The sequence below is a fragment of the Rhododendron vialii genome, chromosome 7a (assembly GCF_030253575.1).
Source record: "Rhododendron vialii isolate Sample 1 chromosome 7a, ASM3025357v1".
Lineage (NCBI taxonomy): Eukaryota > Viridiplantae > Streptophyta > Magnoliopsida > Ericales > Ericaceae > Rhododendron > Rhododendron vialii.
Window position 1 is genome coordinate 28777471 of NC_080563.1, and position 4787 is coordinate 28782257.

The following is a 4787-nucleotide window of genomic DNA, read 5'->3' on the forward strand; positions in this document are numbered from 1 at the left end:
ATTTAATACCTATTTGAAACGGAACCTAATTGACTATTTCCTATAAAACTGAGTCCAAAACCCATTATGATATATAAGACAAATGAGCTAGTGAAGTGGTGGTGTGCTTCAACGGCCATGGTAGTGGCCATGGCCGGTGTTTTCTATTTCCATTTTCTTGTGTTTTTTTATTTGTCAAGTCCCGCGATCCTTAGACCCCTTAATAGGGAATTGTGGCACGTGACCGGCCAACAAGGCCTTCAAACATAACCAAATGGGCTCAAGAAAGCGCTCCAAATAAAAATAACTAAACATTTGCGGAAGCAATTAAAAAAAAGACTTCACTTAAATTTATGGGGTCTATTAATAAAAGTAACCATAAACAAGTTTAGGCAAAATTAGCACAACCCATTTGGTCTAGAGCATCCATACATTGATAACTTTCAAGACATCATAATTATATTAGTATGAACATCCATAACCTTTTCCTAAAATACATAACTTACGTACATCACTTTGCTAAAATATATACATCCTTGATCATAGGGGAAAAACAAGTACAAAACATGGCCAAAATACAAGTCTTCTTTCTACTTCCTTTCTATATGCAAAACGATTCCATGAAGCCCAAACTTGCACAAAACATTGCACCTATAAGCTATCATATTTCATCACCTGAAATTGGTAATTAAACCGTTAGCTGAAAGCTTAGTGAGTAAAGCTCATACTCTAATTTGGGTTTTGAATATTCAACAAACATACAACACACTAGTTACGAACATTTAAAAGAATCCAAAAGATATTTTACATGAAAGCATAAAGTACTCGAACACATTTACATAGCCAACACCACCAAGTTTATCACACACATATACATACTTGACACATATTGGGATCCCGGCCGATTATTGGTACCCATCGGCAAGGGCACATACTTGGATATTATGGAACCCTCCAGGAAGGCACATACTGGATATTATAGAACCCTCCAGAAAGGCACATACCTGGATATTATAGAACCCTCCAGGGAGGCACATAATGCTAGCTATTATGGAACCCACCAGCGGGCACATACAGTATAAAGCAAGGGCATGGCGTACACACTTCATAGACTAAGACTTATAACATACATGGGCTTGTAACATCTTAGAAAGCACATTGAGAACCATTCCGCATTATAACATAACACTCGAATCACGTAGACATATTACTTCATAGCATAGGAAAACCAAACCACACTTCATAGAAAAAAGAAGTTCATAAAATTTCCCATTTCAAAGTATGAGATTACTCACTTTCCTTTGCACTTCAAGTAAACATCAACTTGAGTCACTTATATCCTTCTCTTGTTCACTGAATCCTACATATTGTATATGAACACACACATCATTTACACACAAAAAAACTTGTAAGATGATGCACATGCATGATTCCCTAAAAAAAAATGACAAGTTAACCATGATCTGCTCCAATTATTCTTGAGGATAAACCACAATGAACTAGGTCTCTAAAATTTTAACGCATAAAGGGGACTCATATTCACATGGTATCAAATTTTCTTGAGGATTTACGTGGCCAAGAACTTCTCTTAAAAATTAGAAGAATAAGGAACAAAACTGCAGAATTCAGCACAGTCCAAAACAGAACGTAGCTTAGTAAATGAATTGTTTAAAATTATTCTCTTTGAGTTTTACTCTAATTATTGGACACAATACAGTAGACACATATGGGTACCCCACATAAAAATTTCAGAAAAATAACGTGATGAGAAACTAGGTCAAACACATCAAAAATCGAAGGCCAAAACAGAGATTCAGCAGTAGCAGAAAAACAGAGTGCAGTCTAGTGCGAGATTTTTCTAGACTTCGTTTTAAGGAGTATTAATCCCAAATTTTTACACAACATTGTAGACTCATTGAGGAACATCACATAACAATTTAGTAATTTTTGAAGACGATTTACTATGTCTAAAAATTCATGGTTTAGGGTACAAATTCCAGTAAATTTCTGGACAGATTTCTCTTCAAACTCACTACAAGAAAACTTACCTCATTTAGGTTTAAACCATGGATTGAGAGAGCTTCAAACACTTGGGTGAGAGATGGATTTGAGATTAAATCTTGCTCCAAGAACTTGATTGAACCCTAGAACCAAAACCCTAGAAGTAGAAGATGGGGGAACTTCTTGAATTTTTTTTTTTTGAGAGGAGTGAGAGAGATAGGACGTTGGAAGAATGAGAGGGGGTGGGAGCCGATACTTTTTTTTTTCTTCCTTCCAAGTCTGGAATTGTCTAGAAAAGGGGTGATCTAATTATCAAATGAACCCTCACATAACATTCTCTTCAAATAAGGACCCAATAATATTTTCACATTGACCCATAACCTTGTTTTATGAATCCCTATGTTTTGTCTTAGGAAATTTGACTCATAACACATAAATCATATACATGGCATATAATTCAAACATAATTTCTGTGTTTCACGTAGCACATAAAAGACACGTAAGCACTTAAAGCCACATAATTTAACATCTATGATTAACTTATACTTAAATAAGCATAATTAGCATAATTAAACATCTTGGGTGTTACATTATTAGACCTAGTTATCGCAAATAAAGGGAGCCACAAGAGAGAAAATTACCGAAAAGCGAGTTGCCACGGGTTTTACGGAGTGGGAGGAAAAGAGAGTGAAAGTTGACCGGATGGAGGAAAATGCCGGAGCGGTTCGCCACTCACCGGGGAAGAAGAAAGCTAGAGCAAGGGGTGTCGGGAATGGTGGGTTTTCTTTTACTGGAGATACAAAAGAGATGTTTATAATAAGAGAGAAAGAGGAAACTATCTTGCTCTAAGAATTGCTTGGGAACAATATAATGTCAGAGGAAGTGGTTTATAAAACGAAGGAGAAGACAAGCTTTTGACAAAATTAAATTCGTATATCTCAAACCATGTGTTCCTATCCGGTCTCTAACTCAGCCCAATTATTCAACAGGCAAAAATTAAAGATGGCTGCTGCTTTATAAAATCTTGGCTTGGAATGATATCCCGCTGATGGTGTGTAACAGGTTCCCGACCGGTTGCGCCGTTCGGACTTCGTCTTCAGAAAAATACCAAAAATTAACCGTTGGCTAGAAGAATTATTCTAAAGTTAACCGCGGTAACGAAAATTAAAAGTAGAACCTAAAAATTACAACTAGATTTTTTTTATTGTTAAGAACGGTTATCACATCATCCCCCACTTTAAGAAGTTTGGTCCTCCAAACTTGACAAAATTTAAGGGGGTAGAGTAAAATATACCTTCAATGAATAAATCAAGATAATGCTGAAGCATATCGTCCTCTTTCTCCCAGGTTGCTTCGCCACCTGAGTGGTTCTCCCACTAAACCTTGACCAGAGGAATGACCTTATTACGTAGCTGTTTAACTCGACGATCCAAGATACGAACGGGATGTTCCTCATAAGTTAGATTCTCTTGGAGTTCGATTGGGGGTTGAGTGAGCACATGTGATGCGTCAGCAACATAAGGTTTCAGCATAGAGACATGAAAAACATCATGAACATTTGCGAGTTTAGGTGTCAACGTGAGTCGATAAGCAACGGGCCCAATCTTTTCAATAATCTCGAAGGGCCCTACAAAATGAGGATTCAACTTGCCCCTTTTTCCAAAACGTAGTATCCCTTTCATTGGTGATACTTTCAGAAACACCCAATCACCTTCTTGGAATGTAAGTTCTCTCCTCCCAGCATCTGCATAACTCTTTTGTCGATCCTGAGCTGTCTTCAATTTTTCACGAATTAATTTTATTTTCTCTGCAGACTCGAAAATCAAATTTGGACCAAATAGTTGTCCCTTGCCAACCTCTGTCCAACATGCAGGTGATCTACACTGCCTACCGTAGAGAGCCTCATACAGTGCCATCCCAATACTTGCCTGAAAGCTGTTATTATAAGAAAACTCTGCTAATGGTAGATGCTCTTCCCAACTTCCCTGAAGGTCCAACGAACAGGCACGTAACATATCTTCTAAGGTCTTAATAGTGCGTTCTAACTGTCCATCAGTCAGGGGGTGAAAAGCGGTACTAAAATTCAGCTGAGTTCCCAGTGCCTTCTGAAAGCTTTTCCAAAAACAAGAAGTAAATCTCGTATCACGATCTGATGTGATAGACACAAGCACCCCGTGGAGTCGAACAATCTCATGAACATAAAGAGCTGCTAGCTGGTCCATGGAATTTGTCGTCTTCACTGGTAAGAAATGTGTCGTCTTCGTCAATCGATCCACAATCACCCAAATTGAGTTGTTTCCTTTGGGGGTACGTGTCAATCCAACAGTGAAGTCTGTAGTGAGGTGCTCCCATTTCCATTCAGCTTTTGGTAGTGGCTGTAATAGTCCTGCCGGTTTTCGGCGTTCAGCCTTAATCTGTTGACACTGCAAACATCGATTAACGTACTCGGCCACACTTCTTTTCAAACCCATCCACCAGTACACCTTTCTCAAATCTTGATACATTTTCATCTGTCCCGGATGGACTACAAGTTTAGACTTGTGACACTCATCCAAAATCTGTTGTCGGATGTCTGATATGTTAGGGACGCAAATTCGGTCTTGAAACTTCATCAGACCATTGACGATTGTAAAATCTGAATGTGGTTCTTTTTCAATTCCTTCACGAATCTTCTGTAACTTAGGATCCTCACTTTGCCTTAGTTTAATCTCCTCTATGATTGCCGGTTCAGCCATAATAGTTGCAAACATACTGATTGACCCATGAAGTTTCACCTCCAACTCCATTCGATCCATTTCATCAAGCAA

At 38.2% G+C, this 4787-nt stretch overlaps 1 long non-coding RNA gene across 1 annotated transcript; it reads right to left on the minus strand.

Annotated features, from left to right (window-relative positions):
* Positions 1–340: 340 nt before the first annotated feature.
* LOC131333110 (uncharacterized) lies at positions 341–2215 on the minus strand. Its single transcript, XR_009201716.1, has 3 exons — positions 2028–2215; positions 1275–1339; positions 341–654 (listed from the first exon to the last, which is right to left on the minus strand). It is a non-coding gene; the product is annotated as an uncharacterized LOC131333110 (long non-coding RNA).
* Between the last annotated feature and the right edge of the window lie 2572 nt (positions 2216–4787).